The sequence below is a fragment of the Cervus elaphus genome, chromosome 20, assembly GCF_910594005.1.
Source record: "Cervus elaphus chromosome 20, mCerEla1.1, whole genome shotgun sequence".
Lineage (NCBI taxonomy): Eukaryota > Metazoa > Chordata > Mammalia > Artiodactyla > Cervidae > Cervus > Cervus elaphus.
This window is the reverse complement of record NC_057834.1, coordinates 111,519,039-111,544,433: the sequence shown is the minus strand read 5'-3', so window position 1 is coordinate 111,544,433 and position 25,395 is coordinate 111,519,039.

Below are 25,395 nucleotides of genomic sequence, written 5' to 3'. Positions count from 1 at the left end.
TTCTCTCACCCCCCGACATTTGAACAATCAGTCACCGATTGCTCTTCTTCCTAACTTCGGAGTATCTTCCATATCTGCTCATATCGCTTAGTCTCCAATGCCTAAATAAATGGACTGTGCTTGGTGATTGGTCAGTAATTTACTTAATTTCCCCAAGCTGCCTAGAAGATTTACAAGAAAAAAGTCTTATTACATCCACTTAACAGATGAAAAATCTAGGCTCATGGTGGTCAAGTGACTTCTCTAGCTGGTCAGTGACTAAGTCAGGATGAACTCAAGGTCTGTTGGACAATGGAGTCTGTGCTTTAGCTTTTACACTTTGGTCCTAGTAGTCTTAGCTGTAAAATGAGAGATTTAGCTAAGTCATCTTTACATTTTTATACATCCATCACTTGATCTTGCCTATGTCAGATGCCTTTTTTGTCTAGGCCTTGATCCCCTTCCCCTCCCTCCCAGGTCCATGTTCCAAAGCCTCTAGCGTCACTGGTGAGGGGCAAGGCCTGGCCAGAGTCTTTTCAGTCAAGCACATCTTTGGATCAAAAGTAACACATTCATCCTGATGCCCTGAGTTTCCTCTGGAGAAATTGTAGATGACAAAGCTCTCATCATGGAATACTGCTAGGCTCCCTGAAATTGTTTCCACACCATCTCCCTCCCGTCTCCATCGTCACTGGTCCAAACCACCATCATCACTTGGGTTTCATCACAAGCTTCTTGAATTGGCATCTTTGCTTTTCAAATTCCTACTCCATTCTATAACTAGACTATACTTTGTAAGTGCAAATCAGATTGCTATTCCCCTTCCTAAAACCCATAAAGGCTCTTTTTCCCTTGGAACAAAGTCCAGAATCCTTACCTGGGCCTATGAAGGTCTTTGCGGTCTGCTCTTTCCTTCCCTCACTTCTCCAGACACTTCACATCCACTCACTTGTCACTCTAGCCATACTGGATGTTTCCACAGCACATCTGTGCCTGAATGTTCATCCTGTGAGGCTCCTCTGAGAGGTCTCTGACTCCATATGTCTGGCCTGGATCCTCTGCTCTTTCTTTCCCTAAAACCCTGTGTCTCTCCTGCCATAAGGGGTCCATGCTCTTATAACTGGTACATTGAACAAATAGAGCTTGGTGAGATGCAAGCATGAGACAGATTTATTTCCCTCTAAATCATTGCCTACAGATGTGTTTGAGAATATCCCTTTAGAGAAGATCTGAGCATTTTCTGGCCAGTTAGTTCTTTAAAATTTTAATCGCACATCCAATTTCGAATTTATTTTCTTCCTAGTTCAGGCCAGGCTTTGGCCTGATGGACCTGGATAAGGGAGTGGGGGTGTGGGTGTCTGCCTTTCACCCCTCCTTCATTCCCCACTTTTCTGCTTCTGGATCTTTCAAGGTTACGGATGACATAGGGTGGAATAGGCCAGCAGCATCCATCGTGTGCTAGGTATGATATTTTAAGTGAATGAATGAAGGGCATGGGCTTTGGAGTTAATCTCAGATTTGGGTTTAGCTTTAGTTAGATTAGTTATTCCTCAGGACTGTGGGCAAATCTCTTTCCTTCATTAAAGCCACTTTCTGTTCCATAAATGTTAATTCTTCTTCCTTATCTATGATCGGGTTGGGGGTAATAATGTATGTTCCATAGGGCTGTGCTCACAACGGCATGTGATAACATGGGCATAGGGTTTTAACAACTATTATTTAATTTCCTTAGGATTCCCATAGGCCATGTGTGTGTGTTCAGTTGGGCCTGACTCTGCAACCCCATGGACTGTAGACCTAGTGGCTCCTCTATTCATGGAATTTTCCAGGCAAGAATTTTGGAGTGGTTTGCCATTTTCTACTTCAGGGAATCTTCCCAACCCAGGAATCAAACCCGTGTTTCCTGTGTCTTTCCATTGGCAGGAGAATTCTTTACCATTGAGCCACCAGGAAGCCCTTAGGATTCTGATAGGATCTCTTCTAATGCCTCTGACTTTACAAGGTGACCTCACAGTCTCTAAAAGACATAGATCAAGAGGGCTTTTTGTCCCCATTGTGCTAGACTCTGTCCTGAGCATGAGAGGCACACACATTGGACAGAGTCCATCCCTGACCTTAGGGAGCTCAGAGACTTGCTAAGGACAGAGACATTCTAGTTTAAATTTTGGATAGAAGTGTAATATGCATTATCCTAGGATAGGAAAGATACAGAAGCAATTTTTCTTTTGCCTGAATTTGATGCCAAAGATACCATAAGCATTTAGAACTTGACGGAAGCTTCATAGGACCAAGCTACCTTTATAGAGCATGACTGGGAAAGTAGAGGTCTAGAGAAGAGAAGCAGTGTCTGAGGCCACATTGCTATTTGTTGGGAGGGACAGGAGCACAGCGCACAGCTCAGAGTCCCCACTCCTTTGGCTAATTCTTGCTCCTTCTTCCATTACATGATGTGGCCTTAGAAGAGCTTTTCCTCATCACTCTCCCCCATCCCCCAATACACGCACACACAACACACACACACATGTGAAGCCTCTCTTATCAACTCAGTCTTCAGACTTCCTGTTTTGTAGTGTGCATCACATCTGTAATCGCTTATTTAATGGCTTTTTCTCACATCAGATTTACAACCCCTGTGAGGGCAGGAGTCCACTCCCTCTTGTACACTGCTCTGTCTCCAGCACAGATGGGGCCCCAAAGTAAGGAGCAAGGGTGAAGGAAGCGATGCCATTCAGAATCCCCTCTCTGCCTGGCACTGAACAAGATGACCATCCCAGATGACCCCATTGGATCTTCTAGCATCTGAGTGCCTGGCGGGGCTGCAGCAGGATACAGAGTCAGGAAACAGGGTTTTAGATTTAATTTTATTCTTTCTTAGAAGCCAGGAAGCAGTGTCGTGAATGGACAATGGGAGAGATGACACTTAGAGGTACCCAGAGCCTTCCCAGGGAAGCTAGTAATTCAAAGTTCCATGGGCATCCTGTCATCAAAACCAGTGTGGTAAGGGTGTGGCCTGGATGTTGAGGGCAGGAACTCAAGAAAAAACACATCTCCTGGGCTCCACCCACTGGTTGGTCTGCTGCATGGCCAGGCTCATTGAGCCAGTCAAGGGGGCAGTGACCATCACTAGTGGCCTCTAGGTGTTTTCTGCTGGACTTTCATGTACTGTCCAGTATATCCAATCTTACTGGTGGTTGGGCTGGGACTTACTCCTTTCCTCTTAGCTCTGTGATCTTGGGTAAGTACTTTAAGCTCTCTGGGTTTCAAATACCTCCTCTGTAAAATGGGGATAAAAGAGTACTCAGCTAACAGGTATTCTGTGAAAATTAAAGGTGTCAAAACAGGCAAAGTGCTTTTGTTATTGTCAGAGCTCTGGCTTAGAATCAGGAGATCTGAGGCCATGACTGTGTTTTTCACTATTCATGTCATTGGGGGAAAGTGATGTCTCCTCTCTGAATTTAGTGCCTCCATTCGTAAGACAGGGAACACAGTGCTTGCTTCAAAGGCTAGACAAGACATGGGAACCTGAAGGTCCATCTCAATTGCCTACATCCACAAGGAAGGGAAAGGAAGTCGCCCAATCTGCTGATGCTAGGTGAGCGTGGGAAAGCTTCTCCTCAGGCTGCCGATTAAAGGGCCTCCTGTGGCCCCCTTTATCTGACACCTTGACCCCTTTTCCTGACCCCTTCCCTGCTCCTGCTCCCACCAGGGCCTGACTGCTGAAGAACCCAGATTAGAGAGGAACTGTGTTCAGGAAGTGCTTTAACAGGCCAAAGTGGAAACATATCTAAGGGCTGGCCAAAGTGGATGTTGTCCAGATCATGAGGAACAATCTGCTTTTGCGGGGCTGTATGGGGATGGGGTAGGGGAAAGGGAACAAGGTGAAGATTCTGTGAAGCAGTGCTTCTCACAGCACTGACTCTGAGGCAGAAGGAAGAGCTGGTCAATTTTTCAGGAAACATTCTTTCTAGAACCACAGTCTCCGGCCACTCTGCAGAACTTATAAATCTGCTGAGATTGCTTTTGACCTGATCCTTCCTTCTGCGAGTGTGTATGTGTATGTGTGCACAGAGGTGTGGAGGTTGCTGATGGCTTCCTACCACTTGGGACTGGGAGGGCTTTGGGGTGCACAGGTCAGAGCTTGCCAAGAGGGCATAAAGAGGGCAGCTAATATACTTGCTGTCTCTGCAGCAGTTCTGTGTACCAGGCACTGCACTGGATGGCTTGCATGCATTCTTTTTTTGGCTGTGCCATGAGGCATGTGAGATCTTCGTTCCCAGACCAGGGATCAAACCTGTGCCCCCTGCAGGAAGTATATAATCTTAACCTCTGGATCACCAGGGAAGTCCCCTGCATTCTTTTTCTTAATGAGATAGGCATATTGTTGTTGTGTTGTGTTAGTTGCTTAGTCGTGTCTGACTCTTTGTGACCCCAGAGACTGTAGCCAGCCAGGCTCCTCTGTCCATAGAATTCTCCAGGCAAGAATACTGGAGTGGGTTGCCATATCCCTGCACAATTTAAACATAAGGAAACTGCATCTCAGAGAGGCTAAGTTCCTTCCCAAGACAAGGTAGCTAGGAATGAGCCAAGGAGGACACAGCTCTGGGCATCTGGGTGTGAGACTGCATGGAGAAGGTCCCCAGGACAGGAAAGCTTACTCCATTCTTCCGACAGCTCAGCTTCCCTGCTTAGGCTTAGGTTCCTGGCATCCTCTCTTCCCAGGCAGAAGGTGGGAGATAGCTAGAGCGATAGTTATTTCTTGTCTCAGGTGTTTATAGGCTCCCGCCAACCCCTAGACAAGGGGTTGCCCACTGTGACTCCAATTGCCCAGGAATAACTCTACTGGGTCTGGCTTTGAGTCCAGCATCTCTCTCTCACACACTTCCTCCTACATGCCTTATTTCGATCATGATAACAGCAGCTCCTGCTTAGTCAGCTGATGCTATGTGCCAGATGCTGGGCGATGGGATTTTCATTTCTTCTTTAATCCTCATCACCCCTATGAAGTAGGACTGGATATCTCCATGTTACAGATGAGAAAACTCAGGTGTAGAGAGTTTAAACAATGAACCACATGGCTGGTAGGCTGCAGGGGCGGGTGGTTCTGCTAGGTTTGTCCAAGTTCACAGTCTATTCTCTGAACTGCTCTGCTTCCCTGGCACAGCCCCTATCACAGGGTATGACACTTGTCCAAGTGCAGGAATGAGTCCTCACTGGAATGTGAGTAGGGCCCTTTGTGTGGGGAGACACTGGGTCCAGAGTCCCAGAATGCTGGTTTGAACCACGAGGTTGACATTCTCCAGCTATGTGACCTTGGCACTTCATTTTACTAAAGTTTGGTTTTCTCACTGTTGAAATAGGGATAACCATGCCTGGTATAATTATATGATTTTGGCTACATGATTCATGGTGCTAGCAGAGTACCCAGCACATGTGTGATTAATGCTTGATATGTGCATGAGATCAAACTGGGCCTTCCTGAGAGCCTGGCTCTGTTGGCATCCTGGGTGCCTCCCACTCACCTGTAATCCTAGGTTACGGAGCAGCAATTTCTACTGTCATGTTCTTCCACTGGCAAAAACTGTTGTCTGGGATACCTGCCTGGTACAGGAAAGGGGGACAAGAGCCCAAAATATTCTTCCCTGACAAAAACCCAACTCTGTTAAATAGTTTGCACATGATATGCTCATGCTTCCCTCTTCCTTTTCTTCTTCTTGCCTAAAATAAACCTTGCACATAAAAATCACTCAGCATCCCATAAAGGGACACATGCCTCCTCTGAGAAGCCCTGGAGTCTTGGGAATCCAAAGTCTTCCTCAGTCCCTAGGGAGAGGGGCTATTTTGAATTTCTTAAGCTATTAATGCAATTCAAGAAGCGTGTCCCCTTCCTCTCCACTCTTCCCCCAGTCTTGATAATTCCCTATGACCATTAGGACTGAAACATCAGATAGCTAGAAACCTATGCTCCCAGCCTGGCCTGAATTTTCTTGCTCCACCCTCCCCACAACCCCACCTTCATCCTGCCTCTAGGGCATAGAATAGGGGCCGAGGAGACACCCTTAGTTAGAGACCACAGGGTGGACACGAAAGGTAAGCTGGGGAAAGCACAGTCAAGGAGCAACTGGGCTTGAATATTAATATTAAAACTTCGCTTTCTGATCTCATAGTCTTGGGGTCATCACTAAAACTCTCTGAGTCCACCTCTTTGTTTGTTACTGGGGACATGCATGCATGTGTACGTGCATTCTCAGTTGTGTCTGACTCTTTGCGACCCTATGGACTATGACCCACCAGGCTCCTCTGTCCATGGGATTCTCAAGGCTGTGGAGTGGGTTGCTGTGCCCTCCTCCAGGGGATCTTCCGGACCCAGAGATCGAACCTGCATCTCTTAGGTCTCCTACATTGGCAGGCAGGTTCTTTACACTAGTGCCAGCTGGGAAGCCCCTGTCACTAGGGATACTGTTACCTAATTTGCAAACGGGGGTTTAGTGTCACATTGCCTGTAAATGATCCAGCCCACCTTGCACACTTAACCATGACTGCTGTCATCAGACACTTGTTGTCATGGATGGATCCAGTTGAGCCCAGGGGAAACTTAGAGAATGCCCTGGCCATTTGAGCTCCTGACCACAGCTTCCCAGGGTGTGCTTGTGGGGAACTGGAGCTGCTGAGGAGCATGTTGTTCACGAGTCCCTGGAGTCAGAGAAGAGGGGTGGATGAAAATGTGCGGGAGGGAGAGGTTGATGAAACCTCACTGCTAGTGCTGTTCCCAAGGTTTAGCTCCCAGTCTTCTGAATAGAGAGGTCCAAGGCAAAGGCTTAGGATGTGGTTCTTACAAAACCCTTTGTGAGATTTGGTTCCAAGCAAAGCTGTTTTGGGGCCCAGCTGGCAAAGTGAGATACAGTTTGAGGAGAGGGCTCTCTTTCCAGTGAATGTGGGTGGATTCAAGGTCTGTCCTGAGGACAGAAATGTGCAGCTCTGGGGGTCCCGGGAAGGAAAAGCCATTCTCACTGGTAGCAGTGGTGGCAGGGAGGAGCCCCTAGAAGCTTCCTAGCCACAGGTGCCCTTGAGGGTAGCTCAGAGCCCAGTGCTTGTGAGATGTCTCAGAAAACCTCAGGGGAGGCTTTGAGGAAGGCAGATTCTTCATCAGCAGGTGAGGGCTCTGAGCCAGTAACATCTGAATTGTTAACGGGACCTCCTTCATCCCCCAGCCTGCTGAGGGTCTCAAGGGGTGTAACAGTATCAGCCTTGATTCCAGAAACTATTGGGGGTGGGGGAGGCACCCAGTCAGCTTCAGTGGACTGAACTGCTGGGAGGTGCTCTGGTCGAACCCTGCTGGCAGGCTAGGCTGCAGAGAGAGGGAGGGGGCAGGGCTCTCTGGGAGGCCGAGCAAGAGCTCTGACCTCCTGCTTGTGGGCTCGGGTTCAGGGAAGGTGTTGGTCTAAAGGCAAAGACTAGGCAGGGTTGCAGGGGCCTGTCAGATTGTGGAATAGTGGCTAATATTTGGCGAGAAACATCATAGTGTGGCTGGAAGCACTACGGCCTAATTGTGAATTGCAGGAATGGAGCCTGACTATCAGGTTTCCAGTTATAGCTCTAGCATGTTCCAACTCCATAACCCTAGGCAAACTGCTTAGCCTGGTGGGGGCACTTAGAACCACGTTGAGCAGGCAGAGTGAAAGTGTTGGCTTTACTTCCTGTCAATTATTGTACATGCTGGTGGTTATACATTCAAGGTAGGTATAGTCTGATCCTCCAGCTGGGCCTTCAGTGGGTCTGCCTATGAGAGGATGGAGGCAAAAGAGGCCCCAGAAACAGGCTCCAGATCACATGATCTGGTCTTCCAAAAGCTTATAACAAACAACCACAGTGCTATGCTATGCTTAGTCACTCAGTCGTGTCCAACTATTTGTGACCCCATGGACTGTAGCCCACTAGGCTCCTCTGTCCATGGGGATTCTCCAGGAAAGAATATTGGAGTGGGTTGCCATCCCCATTTCCAAGGGGATCTTCCTAACTCAGAGTTTGAACCCAGGTCTCCCACATTGCAAGTAGATATTTTATTGCCTGAGCCACCAGAGAAGCTCAAGAATACTAGAGTGGGTAGCTTATCCCTTCTCCAGGGGATCTTCCTGACCCAGGAATTGAACCGGGGTCTCCTGAATTGCAGGTGGATTCACTACCAGCTGAATTACTGGGGAAAGCCCAACAACCTCAGTTCAGTTCAGGTCGGTTCAGTCACTCAGTCATGTCCAACTCTTTGTGCTGGGGCACGCCAGGCCTCCCAGTCCATCACCAACTTCCGGAGTTTACTCAAATTCATGCCCTTTGAGTCAGTGATGCCATCCAGCCATCTCATCCTCTGTCATCCCCTTCTCCTCCTGCCTTCAATCTTTTCCCAGCATCAGGGTCTTTTCAAATGAGTTAGCTCTTCCCATCAGGTGGCCAAAGTATTGGAGTTTCAGCTTCAGCATCAGACCTTTCAATGAATATTCAGGACTGATTTCCTTTAGGTTGGACTGGTTGGATTTCCTTGCAATCCAAGGGACTCTCAAGAGTCTTCTCCAATACCACAGTTCAAAAACATCAATTCTTCGGTGCTCAGCTTTCTTTATAGTCCAACTCTCATATTCATATATGACTACTGGAAAAGCCATAGCCCTTGACTAGGCAGACCTTTGCTGGCAAAGTAATGTCTCTGCTTTTTAATATGCTGTCTAGGTTGGTCATGACTTTCCTTCCAAGGAGTAAGCAGCTTTTAATTTTGTGGCTGCAGTCAACAGCTGTAGTGATTTGGGAGCCCCCCAAAACAAAATCTGCCACTGTTTCCCCATTTTTTGCCAGGAAGTGATGGGACTGGATGCCATGATCTTTGTTTTCTGAATGTTGAGTTTGAAGCCAACCTTTTCACTCTCCTCTTTCACCTTCATCAAGAGGCTTTTTAATTCCTCTTCAATTTCTGCCATAAGTGTGGTGTCATCTGCGTATCTGAGGTTATTGACATTTCTCCCGGGAATGTTGATTCCAGCTTGTGCTTCCTCCAGCCTAGCATTTCTCATGATGTACTCTGTATATAAGTTAAATAAGCAGGGTGACAATATGCAGCCTTAATGTACTCCTTTTCCTATTTGGAACCAGTCTGTTGTTCCCTGTCCAGTTCTAACCATTGCTTCCTGAACTGCATACAGATTTCTTAAGAGGCAGGTCAGGTGGTCTGGTATTCCCAACTCTTTAAGAATTCTCCACAGTTTGTTGTGATCCACACAGTCAAAGACTTTGGCATAGTCATTAAAGCAGAAATTGATGTCTTTCTGGAATTCGCTTGCTTTTTTGATGATCCAACAGATGTTGGCAATTTGATCTCTGGTTCCTCTGCCTTTTCTAAAACCAACTTGAACATCTGGAAGCTCACACTTCATGTATTGGTGAAACCTGGCTTGGAGAATTTTGACCATTACTTTGCTAATGTGTGAGATGAGTACAATTGTGCAGTACTTTGAGCATTCTTTGGCATTGCCTTTCTTTGGGATTGGAATGAAAACTGACCTTTTCCAGTCCTGTGGCCACTGCTGAGTTTTCCAAATTTGCTGGCATATTGAGTGCAGCACTTTCACAGCATCATCTCTGAGGATCTGAAATAGCTCAACTGGAATTCCATCACCTCCACTAGCTTTGTTCATAGTGATGCTTCCTAAGGCCCACTTGACTTCACATTCCCAGATGTCTGGCTCTAGGTGAGTGATCACACCATCATGATTATCTGGGTGGTGAAGATCTTTTTTGTACAGTTCTTCTGTGTATTCTTGCCACCTCTTCTTAACATCTTCTGCTTCTGGTAGGTCCATACCATTTCTGTCCTTTATTGAGCCCACCTTTGTATGAAATATTCCCTTGGTATCTCTAATTTTCTTGAAGAGACCTCTAGTCTTTCCCACTCTATTGTTTTCCTCTATTTCTTTGCACTGATCACTGAGGAAGGCTTTCTTATCTCTCCTTGCTCTTCTTTGGAACTCTGCATTCAAATGGGTATATCTTTCCTTTTCTCCTTTGCTTTTCACTTCTCTTCTTTTCACAGCTATTTGTAAGGCCTCCTCAGACAGCCATTTTGCTCTTTTGCATTTCTTTTCCATGGGGATGGTCTTGCTCCCTGTCTCCTGTACAATGTCATGAACCTCTGTCCAAAGTTCATCAGGCACTCTGTCTATCAGATCTAGCCCCTTACATCTATTTCTCACTTCCACTGTATAGTCATAAGGGATTTGATTTAGGTCATACCTGAATGGTCTAGTGGTTTTCCCTACTTTCTTCAATTTAAGACTGAATTTGGCAATAAGGAGTTCATGATCTGAGCCACAGTCAGCTCCCAGTCTTGTTTTTGCTGACTGTATAGAGCTTCTCCATCTTCCCATTACTCCAGGTGTTTCTTGACTTCCTACTTTTGCATTCCAGTCCCCTATAATGAAAAAGGCATCTTTTTTGGGTGTTAGTTCTAGAAGGTCTTGTAGGTCTTCTTAGAACCATTCAACTTCAGCTTCTTCAGCATTACTGGTCAGGGCATAGACTTGGATTACTGTCATATTGAATGGTTTGCCTTGGAAACGAACAGAGATCATTGTGTTGTTTTTGAGATTGCATCCAAGTACTGCATTTCAGACTTTTTTGTTGACTATGATGGCTACTCCATTTCTTCTAAGGGATTCTTGCCCACAGTAGTAGATATTAAGGTCATCTGAGAAAATTCACCCATTCCAGTCCATTTTAGTTCGCTGATTCCTAAAATGTCAATGTTCACTCTTGCCATCTCCTGTTTGACCACTTCCAATTTGCCTTGATTCATGGACCTAACATTCCAGGTTCCTATGCAATATTGCTCTTTACAGTATCGGACCATGCTTCCATCACCAGTCAACATCTGCAACTGGGTGTTGTTTTTGCTTTCGCTCCGTCTCTTCATTCTTTCTGGAGTTATTTCTCCACTGACCTCCAGTGGCATATTGGGCACCTACTGACCTGGGGAGTTCATCTTTCAGTGTCCTATCTTTTTGCCTTTTAATACTGTCCATGAACAGTATGCCTATGATCTCAAGGCAAGAATACTGAAGTGGCTTGCATTCCCTTCTCCAGTGGACCACATTTGTCAGAACTCTCCACCCTGATCTAACCATCTTGGGTGGCCCTACATGGCATGGCTCATAGTTTCATTGAGTTAGGCAAGGTTGTGGTCCATGTGATTAGATTGGTTAGTTTTCTGTGGTTATGGTTTTCAATCTGTCTGCTCTCTGATGGAGAAGGATAAGAGACTTTGTGGAAGCTTCCTGATGGGATAGACTGACTGAAGTGGACACTGGGTCTTGTTCTGATGAGTGCGGCCATGCTCAGTAAGCAATAAAAATATTTCTGAGAAAGGAGTGTGTATATGTATATTTTAGACATTCCAACAGCATAAAAAGTTACAAGGGAAACCACATTTCTATCTGACCTCAGGGCGTACTCTGGTCCTCTTAGGAGGATGGTTTCCTGAAATGATTGTGCAAATACACTGAGTGTGTGTGTATACAGTTCACATATTATTATGACTCCAAATAAATTCTATTTACTGAGATCTTATGATTCACCAAGCACAAGGTTAGTACTTTCCCACGTGTTGTCTCATTTAGTCCTGGAAAAACCTTGTGTGGTTATCACACAGATGTGGTATTGTTACTTTGACTGTTCTGTGGATAAGGAAAAGAGGGCTTGGTGAGCACACTTGCCCACAGCCACAGAACTGTAGACCAAACCTGTTGGGGGTCAATCAAGTGTGCCTGACTCGAAGGGGGTGCATGTCCCCCCTGCTTGTTAGGAAAATTTCATTGCTTATTATGAAAATGCTTTCTGTGAATTTTCTATTTTGACTTCAGAAGGCCTAAACAGGCACTAAAGGCTGGAGTTCATTCTACTGGGACAGAGCTGATTCTGTGGGGCCTCAACCTGCATCTCCACTGTCCATTTATTACTTGTCACCTGAAGTTGTGCTGTCCCCATGGAACATGACTGGTGCTTGTTCTTAGGCCAACTGACCTAAGTTTAGATTGTATGTACACACATGTACATGTGCATGTGTATGTATGCTTGTGTCCCTTTATATGTGCATGCATGTGCGTGTAACATTTGATTCAAAGAGATCTGAGAAGCAGCAACCTTGCAGGTTTGCCATTGGTAAAGACCAAAGGGGAAAGTGGAATAAACCTTTGTCTGACCCCTCACTCCTTTTTGGTTTCATTGGTTTTTTAAAAAATAATTTCGTTTATTTATTTGTTTGTGGCTGTGCTGGGTCTTCATTCCTGTATGGGCTTTTCTCTAGCTGTGGCGAGTGGGGGCTGCTTATTGCAGTGGCTGCTCTTGCTTCAGGGTGGGGCTCTAGGGCGCGGGGCCTCCTCCAGTAGCTGCAACTCCTGGGTTCGAGCAGAGGCTCAGCAGCTGCGGTGCACAGGCTTAGTTGCTCTGCAGCAACGTGGGATCTTCCCGGATCAGGTATTGAACCTGTGTCTCCTGCATTGGCAGGTAGATTATTTACCACTGAGCCACCAGAGAAGCCCCTCATTATATTTTACGAAGAATGAAAGTAAGGCCTGTCCCAGAGAAGGGAGTCACTCTGGGTTTGGCAAAGTTTTAAACAAAATAAAAATATTTACTTTGCTCTTTCATTGTGAAGACTGGAGATAAGCACATGTTTGTGTTTTTCCAACTGGGTAGTCATAACTCTGATCCCACAGTCATACATGTTGGGGCCTTGAGAAGGCACAGGCTGGCTATGATGTTCCAGTGTTACGGGTGGACAGTAAATTACTAGATGCCATTGATTCTTTTTTAATTTAAAGAGAGTGTGAACACACTATGGAGTGTGTTCATCATAGTGGTAAAGGCACATTTTCTGGAGTCAGACTGTCTGGGTCCAAATTCTGGCTCTGACACTTGCTGGCTGTGCAATCTCAATTAAACTAGTTAACCTCACTGCACCTCAGTTTTCTTACCTGCAGAATAGAGTAATAATAGTGCCAGCTTCATAGAAAAACACCAAAAAGGTAGAGAATTAATATATAGAGAAAGCTTAAAAGAGCATCTCTTTTAAGTGCTCAATAAATGTTAGATAGTACCATTATGAGGAACAGAGTGTAAAAGTCATGTTCTTTTCAAATATAAACTGGAGACTTCAATGAAATTTTGCACTTGCTTAGACTAAATTTTTACAACTATCTGGGCTCTCTTACTCATTCTATGCATTGAGGCACTTCTCTGGAAATTTTTGAGAGGTATCGTGTATGTATAATGCTCAGAACTTGGTGCAAAATGCATTATAGCTGTCATCTTCAACACTGTTAGTGTCATTCAGGGGAGTGTTATGTCTGTCAAATTTGAGAGATGGTTTCCTTTAGTGAGCTGATGTCAGTGGGAGATACTTACATCTTCTGAATGAGCAGGGCTTTCCGGAAGGCCATCAGTAGGGCCTGGGGAAAAAAATGAGGTGGAGTCATTTTTAGTACTAGGGGGATAGGGACTTCCCTGGCGGTTCAGTGGTTAAGATTCCGCTTTGCAATACAAGAGATGCGGGTTTGACCCCTGGTCGAGGAACTAAGATCCCACATGCAGCAGAGCAACTAAACCTGAGTACTGCAACTACTGAACATGTGCACCATAAGGAAAGACCCCACATGATGCAATGAAGATCCCATGTGCCACAACTAAGACCTGATACAGCCACATAAACAAGAAGAAAAAGATTAGGAGGTTAAAAATGAGGGCTGACCATTCTCCCTGTTTCTTTGCCAGGTAGCTGTAAATGGCTTTTGGTGATTTCTAAAAATTAAATCTACTCTTAGAGGACAAAAATTTGCCATTTTGAAAGACCTTCTAAACATTTATGAGGTAATAAATCTATGAAAAAAATTTAGCCTCACTAAAACCTCCCAAACATTGTAAAACTGATAAAACTCAGTGCTGACAATGGATGATATGATGGGCATTGCCATTAGGTTGAGTTACACTTGATCCTGTAAGGCAAAAATCGCATATAATCAATATTACTCTTGACCTGATTATTAAGTGTGGCACACTTTATTTGTATTTTATGTGTATATGTGTTAATTGCTTAGTTGTGTCTGACTCTTTGCGACCCTATGGACTGTAGCCCACCAGGCTCCTCTGTCCAAGGACTTCTCCAGGCAAGAATACTGGAGCGGGTTGCCATTTCCTTCTCCAAGGGTTGTATTTGATAGTTCCCCATGTAATTTGAAAGTCTTTTAATTTTAAAAATGTCTACCACACACAGAAATAGTGTACAGAAAAATCTCTCTGGAGCCATTACTCAGCTTTGACTCAGCATTTTGCCATATTTGGTTTATCTACTATCAACTAGCTATCAAAGGCTATCAATTAGCCTTTCCACCTTCTATTTTGCTGCAATATTTTAAAGTGGGTCATAGAAATCAGTCACTTGTTTACATTAAAAAAACTTCTTTTAAACCTAGCTATAATGACATTAAAACAACAAAATTAACAGTGATTTACTGATACTATCTTATACTGGGTTTCCTTCATTTCCTAAAAAACATTTAGCAGTTGATTTGTTTGAACCAGATTTTCAACAAGGCCCACATGTTCACATAAATTCTTATGCATGATATAGAGTTGAGAAGCTCTAAGGCAAATTAGAGGAAGAAAGGAAAGGATAATTATCATGATAGCTAGTCATAATGGCTTTATGAAGGGGATGCTTTGAAAACTATTAATGTGTTTTTCTCTTTTGCTTTCTTCCTTTCTTGGCCTTTGCTCTAGCTGACTTGAGGCATCCATCATCCTGGGGCTAGATCATGGTTTATAACAGAAGGAATGCAAAAAGAAAGGGCAAGTTCATATTCTTCCTCTGACAAGTTAAATAGAATTATTCAGCAGGAAAATAACCTCACAAGCCAGGTGTTATCTTGAAAGAGGAATTCTGAATTTCTTTAATCTTCCCCTTTAGCTTTTCAACAATGCATTCTGATTTACCCAGCTTATGGAGTTCCTCAGAGTGTACCAAAAATACCTCTGTGCTCCATTAAGTCATCTCCAGGAATCTGTAGTGAAAGATGGAGGGCATGACGTGATGGTAGAGGGGCTCTCTGACCTTTTGGGATGCCATGAGATAGTGAAAAGAACATAGAAAGAGAAAGGAGGAATGAGAAGGTAAGAGGTCATTTTACATTAGATATTCTCCCAGCTTTGGTCCAGCAAGTTGAGAGGTACATTGGATGAGTATAACCAAGGGCAACGGGGTTCTTATTGTTGTTCAGTTGTGAAGTCACGTCCGACTCTTTGAGACCCCATGGACTGCAGCATGCCAGGCTTCCCTGTCCTTCACTATCTACTGGAGTTTGCTTAAACTCATGTCCATTGAGTCAATGATGCTATCTAACCATCTCATCCTCTGTCACCCTCTTCTCCTCCTGCCCTCAAATTTTCCTGACATTAGGGTCTTTTCCAATGAGTTGGATCTTTGCAACGGGTGGCCAAAGTATTGGAGCTTCAGCATCAGTCCTTCCTATGAAAATTCAGCATTGATTTCTTTTAGGATTGACAAGTTTGATCTCCTTGCTGTCCAAGGCACCCTCAAGAGTCTTCTCCAGCACCACAATTCGAAAGCATCAATTCTTTGGTGCTCAACCTTCTTTATGGTCCAACTCTTACATCCATACATGACTACTGGAAAAACCAGTAGAGACTGCTGATATATTGTCTGTGGGCTGTGACCATATCCATATGGCAGTGTAGTGTGGCCAGGTGGGGATGGCCACCCGGAAAGTGGTGGGAATTTGGCTAGCAAACATTGCCCAACGGGGTTCGCCGTGGTTGGGCAGTGTCAAGGTGCTCTGGAAAAAGGGCTGCGCAGGGGCGCACCTGGGCCAGGCCAAGTTGGAGTCATTGCAGATGGGAGCGTGTCTAGAATCCACAGAGGAGCCTAAATTGCCAGAGAGAGCTGGTAAAAGGCAAAGGCATCCAGGCAGCCTCCTGTACTCTGACCAGCTGTGGAAAGCCTAGTCTACAAGTTACTCTAGTACAGACACACACTTCGTCTGTGAATCTTAGCAGGTGGATTAGGGACTCCTACCGCACCTGGGCCAGAAGAGCCAGAGCAGCCAGAAAAATATGACTTTCCACCTTCCATAACATCACTAAAACCCCATCTCTTCCCCCTTACACCCAGATGTCATTTTGGAGAGGAGCCAGGAAGGGAGCCAGAAGACTGGTATGTCTGAGAGCTTAAGCCTTCATTTCCCCTTCGAGAGTAAACATTCCTTGAGAGGATCATTTATGTTATTGTGTTATACTGAGGTTCAAACCTCATTAGACATGGAAGTAATCAGGTCATCCTTTTGAATGGCTTTTGGCTATTTCAAAAAATCAAATTTACTCTCAGAGGACAAAGATTAGCCATTTTTGAAAGGCTTCTAAAAACGTTCTAACTGATAAATGTATGAAAAACATTAACCTCAATTATCTGCCCAAATGTAAACTAAAACAACTATCTCATACTTTCTTCTTTGAAATTAGTAAACACTGGAAAAAGTACAACTACTAGTTAGGAGGAAAAAAGTTATACACAAAACAAAGGAGCCACATGTTCTTAGTCAATCTGAGTTTTGATAGCAGTTAAGTGTTCCACCCTGGTATAACAGGAACGTGAATCAAGCACTTTTTCTGGGCTTGGTGCTGCTCTGAGAAATTTAGGTGTGTTATTTCACCAAACTGTTACAATATCCCAATGAGGTATGTAATCCTACCACCCCATTTTGCAGATGGGGAAACTGAGCCTCAGATAGGTAATCACCTTGCTAAATTTGCACAGAAAATAGTAGACCTAGACCCCGGCTTCGGATTTGGGAAGTCAGATGTGAGCATCATTTACCTTAACCTGAGATTTGGTTGCCCAGATTTGGCCACTCAAATCCTTTTGCCCCTGTGACAACTATCAGATCCTCAGCACTGACTGAGGTGGGTAGAGAACTTCAAAGCATTCCTCCCTGTCTTTGGTCTATTTTAGCACTGAGCCTGTGACCTTAAGGGGTATGGCTAAGTTTCTTTGTTTCAAGGATTGATATTTCTGAAAACACCTAACACAGGCTTAACCAAGGGTACGTGCTTAATCAGTGTTGCTGACCAATTCCAAATCTTGCTTAATCAGCTCATTTGCATGCACTGTTTTTTTGAAAATGGCTAAAGGAGAGCTTGGCCACTTGCTTCCTGTCTTTCCTACTGAGGCTTTCCCTGAGCAGTGTCACTCTTATGCCCGGACTTATCTACCACTCCTTACAAGTGTTCTGGGGTAGCTACAACCTTTTCAGTCCAGGCTTAAGAATAAAAACACGTGGAGCAGACCTGACCCAACCACACTCTGGCCAAACCCCACCGTCAGCAGGCTGAAGCAGAGCTTCCCAGACCAGTTTAGTCTGAATCAGTTGAAGTGCAGTTGAGCTGCAGATTTGTAATTGTGAGAAGAAATGCTTGTTGTTGAAAGCTATGGAGTTTTGAAGTATTTGTTATGCAGCATTGTAGTCACGAGAGCTGACAAGCCCAGTGGGCTGTGTTCGAAAGTCCATGTTGTTGCTTCTCGGTTGCCCAGTCATGTCCAACTCTTTGCGACCCCATGGCCTCCATGTCCCTCACTGTCTCCTAAAGTTTGCCCAAGTTCACGTCCATTGCCTTGGTGACGCCATATGCATCACCAATGTGTGTGTCCATCCGTAAAGTCCATAAGCATGTTAATTATAGGAACAACCTGACCTCCTCACTGCTGCTTCTGAGAAGGTAAGAGTCTAACTTTAGGAAAGTTATGCAGACCTGTATAGATAGCAAAAGTTTTATTTTCTACCTTAGGAAATAACCCAGAATATGTACAAAAGTCCATTACAGTGTTATTTCTAAAAGTGAAAATTGGAAACCATCTGAAGGAACAATATTAGAACCATGATCAAATTCACTATGGCTTAGCCATATGATAGACTATTAAACAGTGTGTTAGGATTAGAGTTAGGAAAGAAACACTTAAACAGTGTTTTAAAACAAATCGAAACTGATCTCAGTAAATGAAGTCGGGGGCAAGGCGATCCAAAACTGTTCTGAAAGATCAGTAGTCACAGTTGCTTTCCAGTTTTCTGCTCCGTCTTCCTTAGAGCAAGACCACTGTCTCTATGGCTCAGGATGAGTGCCAGAGCACCAGCCATCACATCCATACTTCCAGCAACAGGATGGAAGAAGGAACAAAGACCTGTGTATACTCTCACACTAAGGAGACATCTTAGACTTCCTCACATGACACTTTGTTTATATCTCAGTGGGAAAATTTAATCATAACAATGTGCCCAGTTAAAAATTTGGGTACTATAACTATGGAAGAAAAGGAGAATAAATGTTGGAAGGCATATTTGGTTATTAAAGTTATGAATATGAAGACCTCTGGGGAGTCCTGTCTTACAGTTTATTTTGGTATCGGATATCTAGTGACTTTATGACTCAGATTAAAAGATACTTGCATTTCTGGAGTTTGCTGGAGCAAAGGATGTGAGAGCGTTTCCTAAGGACAAAGTGTGGACCACAGGGGAGAGGGAGCTGGTGCGCATGCCTGACTAGAGTGAGGACCCGATTCAATAGAAAAAGGCAAGTGGTGAATTTCTGGGTTCCCCGGGGCTGCAGAAGCAATAAGTGACAAGCTGGAGGAGAATGTATTGTTGTTAAGGGAGCTTCAGGTGTGGGGTCTCTGAGAAGCCATGAAATTGTGTTTAAAGAATGAGCTTGAAACATTGCTGAGCTGAGTGTGATAAAGCTTTCTCAGGGCAGTATCAGCCCATTAAGAATGTCCTTGCTTTTCCTATCTTGCTTTCCTTTTTTCTCTCCTCAACGCTGGAAGGGGGTGGGGGGCAGGAAGGAAGCAGTTAGCCAGGGGCGGCGGAAAAGTGGCAGGGTGCAGTGGAGGAGGAAGGACCGCGGCTTTCCTCTTCTCCCCACCCCACTCGGGGGGCTTCTTGCTGGCAGCAGGCCTCTCGCCGGGGGGAGGGAGGAGCAGCTGACTCTGAATCAAGTTTGGAGCTTTGGTTATTTCATGTTTTTTTTTTTTTTTTTTTAAATTGAAGTACAATTGCTTTACATGTTGTGTTAGTTTCTGTTGTACAATGAAGTGAATCCGCTATATGTACATGTAATTCCCTCCCACCCTCCCCCTCATCCCACTCCTCTAGGCCATCACAGAGCACTGAGCTTAGCTTATTGTCTATACAGCAGGTTCTCACTAGTTATTTATTTTACACATGGTAGTGTATGAAAGTAAAGTGAGAGTATTAGTTCCTCAGTCATGTTTGACTCTTTGTGACCTATGGACTGTGGCCCACCAGGCTTCTCTGTCCATGGAATTCTCCAGGCAAGAATACCAGAGTGGCTTGCCATTTCCTTCTCCAGGGGATCTTCCTGATCCAGAGATTGAACCCGGGTCTCCTGCAGGCAGATTGCAGGCAGATTCTTTACCATCTGAGTCACTAGGGAAGTCCATGGTAGTGTATATATGAGACTAAATTTGTAATAAAAGACTGTAGAACATTAAAAAAAAATCATAATGGTGCACAGAAGATTCATGAGAACTGCCATGGTTTACATCCAGAGGACAAGGAGGCATTTTTCCCATTGAATAAATTTGAAGGACTATAGGAGACAAAAATAGAGCTACTATATCCTTTAAGTCCTGTTTATTCACTGTACCAGTTACATATAGGACAATTCTTATGTATTAATATTAATTGAAAAGACAATATACAGATTTATATATAATACACCTGAATGATGTGAAGAGAGAGAGAGACAGAGAAAGAGAGAAGTGGGCAGGCCAGGAAAAAGCCTTTTTTCTTTGTCTTGGAAAGGTCTATGTTAACCTTTCCCTCTGGGCTCCCCAACCATCTTTCCTGACAGTGGTTGGTGGTCTGTTGGCTTCCATCATACTATAACTAATTTGTGATTATTGGTTTATATGTCTCTGATTAGAGTGTAAACGACCTGAGTCAAGAGTGATATCTTTATGTGGCTTTCTCTCCCCAGGGCCCAGGACATAGCCTGGAAAACAATTAGCACAGAAATAAGGTAACACTGATTCAAGAAAGGAAGGACGTTGTTAAAGCAAAGAAATGAAGGAAGGAAGCCAGGTCTAATGCTTTGTCTGAGGGCTCCAAACTGTGGCAGCCACTCTTCTTTCTCCTCCCAGAATGTTCGGCTTATCTTTCTCAAATGTCCAGCCTCGCGTTAGTGACCTGTGTGCTCATATTAGTTATTTGTGAACTATCTGAGGGTTGGACCTGTATGCTGATAACATTAATTTGTTATTGCTATTGTTTAGTTGCTAAGTCGGGTCCAACTCTTTGCGACCCCACAGACTATAGCCTGCTAGGCTCCTCTGTCCATGAGATTTCCAGTAGTTTGGAAATGGAAATCCAGAGAGATTAAGGAGCTTGCCTGGGGCTACACAGTCAGTCAACAGTAGGGTCAGGATTTGAACTTAGTTCTGTCTGAGTCCCACAGTGAGGGACAAGAGAGGTGGTGGAGTCTGGTGGTTAATAGTGGGCTTGGGGGTCACACAGATTGTTTATCAGCTCATTCCTTACCTGTTGGGTAGTATTGGGCACATTAGATTCTCTAATCCTTGGTTTTATCATTTGCAAAAACAATGATCATAATAATATTTGTAAGGTTGTTGTGAGTTGTAACTAATTAATATGTGTCCAGTGCTTATCACAGTCCCTGGCCAAGCATAAGAACTCATCAATGCTGGTTACTATTTTAGGATGAGGAAAGTGGCTTAGTAGATGCTCCCTTAGAATGGGGGGATAAGTATGTTTTATGATGAGGTACAAAGTGAATCACTTATAACTCCCCCAGGACCACCCCCCTCTACCCTGTGGCTGAGGAAGAGGGTGATGCAGCCTACTCAGCCTCCTATTCCCTTGGAGCCTCTCTTAGCATCTCTGTTTGAGCCCAAGAACAGAGAGACATTCTTCATGCCCTTTTTTCACCTGAGAACATAATTGGGTGCTTAGAAAACATTTTTGACTTCAGCACTTTGGCCTTGGTTCACTTTGGGCTTGGCAGGAGAGGGAGGCCCTTGGGGGGCAGGTTGGGTGTGGGAGGGATCACAGAGAGGATCTGGGGGAGCACAGAGAAGGTCTGGGGGAGCATGAAGAGGGCATGGGGGAGCACAGAGAAGTAGTTGTGGGGAGCCCTTGCTTACTGGGTCCAGAGAGAGAGAGGAGAATCAGGGTCATTGCCTGAGTTCAGTGTTTCTTCCCTGGGCGAAGTAGTCTTTGATATGTATGTGTGCATGCATGTGTATGTGTGTGTGTGTGTGAGAGAGAGAGAGAGTGAGAGAAGGAATGTGAGCGGGAAGAGCAAGAGGGTCTGTGTCAGAGTTTGTATGTGTTGGGAGACAAGAAGCAATTGGATGTGGTAGGCCACTAGTGTGAGTGTGAGTCGTGTGTGCATGCGTGTGTGTGTGTGTACGTGCGCTGCTGGGAAAGATGAGCAGCTGTGTAGTAGACTTGTCACCATTAGTAGGGGTGAACGTGCAGTGCTGGATTTGTTTCATCTTCCCTCTGTGGGTCTGGCTAGGGAGGTCATGGTCCCAGCTGCTGGGACTGGAGTGGGCTGGAGGTGGAGGAGTCCTCTTTATATCTGGGCAGGAGGTCCTTTACGGGGAGATTGGGTAGTTACAGATGCCAGGAGATAGGGGATGCAGCCTGACTGCACAGCCCCTTTTCCATTGTGAGCACAAGGAAGCAAACACAGATACAGCGTTTGCACAAGGGATACTGGGGGCCAAGGGATTATGGGATTAGGGAGTCCAGTGGCCATGGGATTCCCAAATTGGGAGAGCCCTGAGGGATGATCTCAAGAGGACCTTCTGCAATGGGTCCTGCTCACTCACTGGTCGGTGCCTCAGTGGGCCCTGCCCACTGGCAACCAACTATCAGTGAAAGAACGTTAGTGGTCCTGTTCCGTCATCGGGCAGCACAGCAGTGGGCCTCACCGACAAGCAACTATTAAGAAATGGTGCTTAGGGAGGGGAATCAGACAACAGTGGAGTAGTGGTCGTGAGGTGGAGCGTGAGGTAAGAGGTGGATCCCAGCCTTCTCCCTGAGGCCTTTCAGCTTACCCAGCCTTGGGCCAGCGGGTGAGCTGGGGGCCCAGAGAACAGGCTGGGGGGCTGTGTTCTGCAGGGCTCCAGAGCCCTCGCCAAGGCCACCCACTAGCCTTGACCCAAGCCTTGCGGCAGCGGTGCACCTCTCCCCCATCCTGGACTCTCTGACCTAATAGCAGTGACTGTCTGCCTGGGTCGCAGTCTGTGGGACCTGGTCTCCCTTCTCTGGGCTGCTGGATGAACCTGAGGGCCAGTTGGGTTGGGCGTCTAGCCCCTTCAGCAACGGCAGCTGAGGAGAGTCTGGGCACCTGACCGGGAGGGAGCTGCCAACTGAGCTCAGGCTACTCTGAGCCAGGACCGGGACATTGGAGGGTGAAGGTTGTACCTGGGGACCTTGCTCTTTCCTGTCAGGACAGAGAATAACATTCAAAGAAGACTATGACCTGACTTCAAGAACAAAGGATCTGACACCAGGAAATTTGCCACAACTAAGTACGCCCCTCCCTTACCTTTTGCTTTTAAAAGGTCTTTGATGAAAGCTTTCAGTAACTTTGGGGTTTGTAGGCCATGAGCCACCCATGAGCCATCCTTGCATGGCCCTGTAATAAACCTTTCTCTGTTCCAAACTCCAGTGTTTTAGAATTGTTTGGCCTTACTGTGTGGCTCAGGCAAACACACTGGTGAAGTTCAGAAACACATACACTTGACCTTTACCCAACAGGGGTCTCAGGGACTTGGACTAGAAAAAAGGTGGGAGAAAACCACACAGCTGGAAAGGATTGGATGGCTGTGTGAGTGGGAAGGATTGAGGTGGCCGGGAGGGCGGGCAATGGTGCAGGGCACACGTGTTGATGGCACCCGTCTGTTGGGATGGGGCAGGGGTTTTAAATGAGCTGGGAGAAGCAGAGCAGTATTTATCCACTCACCTTTGGAGTTGTTGGGGATCAGCACCCAGCCCCTCCAGTGTCTGGGAGAAATCAGAGACATGCTTGTGGCAATAAACAGAGGGAAAACTGGAAATTGAAGTGGGAGCCCAGTAGAGCAACTGGGCAGAGGAAGGTCCATCTCGAGCTTTACAAAAAGAATACTGGGCACCAAAATGCCCTCCAGAATAACCTGAGGGTTGAGGTTTGGGTGGTGGGTACAGTGACTGATGACCCACTCCAACTACCTCCTAAGTCAGGCTGGCTGGCCCTGAGACACTCGTCAGGCCCTGCAACAGTCCTAACTCTACCTGAAACACTCTCTCTCCTTTGAGTCCAGCCTGCTGATCCTGGATCCCTTCCTCTGTTTCAGAGTTCCTGACTCCCTACAGAGCTCTGCATTCCCTACACTTCTGCCAACCTGGACCTGGCGTTTGTTCAGACCTGTGGACCACTTTCCCTGTCCCCGTCATAGTTTGGTTGGGAAACTGTGAAGGTCCTTCATGTCGTGACACACCAGGGCCAGCCTTGCTCTACCTTGAGGGAAGGAAGCTCAGGGGAGGCTCAGTTGTAGATGTCTGACCCTGTCCACCAGGCATAACCCCCACTAAAGAGAGATGCAGGGTTTGGGGGGAACTGTCCTTTACATGGTTTACTTGTGGGAGAGGCCCCAGGGCTGGGTCCAAGGGGCCATGCCCGGCCTGGTGCAGGAGCTGAAAGGGAAAGATGAGTTCAGCGCTGAGAAGGGCAGCTAGATTGGAGGCTAGAATGGTGGGGAGATGCCTGGGTGGGGGTCAGATGAAGGGGAGGGAGGGCCTGGGTGACAAGCAGGTCAAGATTAGCATGCCGGAGGTTGAGAGAGCCAAGTGGGTCTGCGAGTACAGAGCAGGGTAGCGGGGGACCCAGTACACAAATGCTGGTCCTCTTATATTGCTCCACTGTAGTGGGAAGTGAAGGATGAGAGTCTTACTTTCTGGTCATCTGTGAACACATCTTCAACTAAGAGGAAACGGTAAGGTCCTCTGAGAGGCAGATGCCAAGGCAAGGCTAGATATTCAACAGATTTACTGGGGAAACGCTGGTGAAGGATAAAGGGGAGAAAGCGGCAGCAGGCAGGGCAAGCCTGTAGAAGTGATGTGGGTCTGCCCCTGGGAGAGCAGAGGTGAAAGTTAGGAGGGGTGGACAGGACGGACTCAGACCTAAGCTCACTCCTGAGAAAGTTTTGGCCAGGCTGATATAGGGGTTCCTCCTCACTGGAGGAGCCCTGCCTCTGGGCTTACGCTGAGTAGGGGTGGGCGGGCACTTGCTCCTGTGATGCACTCAGTCACTGGCTGTACCTGGCAGGGTGGGCAGATGCCTCTGCCCCTGTGGCACTCCGTCACTGGCTGGGAGCTGCCCCGGGAAGCCTGGCGTCAGCCCACACGTGGTGGTGGATCCAGAGGCGCAGCAGTCAGAGAGGGGCTTCCAGAGATCTGGTGGTGTATTTCCAGAGTCTCTAAATGGCCTCAAAGAGGCTGAGGGAGGTGGCTACAAATCACTTCCAGGGGCATATTATCTTCATGCTGCTTCTTCCAAATGCTCATTGGCATTTAAAATTATTTAATCCAGTTCACCAGGCACAGGAATCTGTGGGAAGAGGGTGAGGGAGTCAAGAAAAGAGTCTTGAAGCTGAAAAAGTACTGGTCTCCAAGAGTCGAGACCTGCATTCTCTGATTCTGTTTGCCACCAAAAGCAAGGCATCTCCCCTCTCTGGGATCATGTCTACATTTGTAGATTGGGGTAAAAGCAATTTTTATCTCCTAGACATGCTGTGAGGATAAAAGAAAATTGTGGATGTGAAAATTGGCTTTTAGCTGAAGAGAGTTACAGTTATGTGTGAAAGTGAAAGGGCTTCCCAGTAGTTCAGACCGTAAAGAATCTTCCTGCAATGCAGGAGACCCAGGTTCGATCCCTGGGTCAGGAAAATCCCCTAGAGAAGGAAATGGCAATCCAGTCCAGTATTCTTGCCTGGAGAATTCCTTGAACAGAGAAGCCTGGCGGGCTACAGTCCATGGGGTCACAAAGAGTTGGACACAACTGAGGTATATACAGTTATGTGTGGGTGGATAGTGTTCTGCCTGTGGATTATGTATCTCTCTGAATAAACTCTCTATTTCTCAGAGAAAGAACTACACAGATGTGTGATATTATATGAACACTATTAATAGGGGTAGGGAGGGGTTATTATGATGAGTAAGTAAGTTATTTAATGTGACGTGCTTAGCCAGGCACAAAGGCTTAATAAAAATTAGCTGCTATGTTTTTTCACCC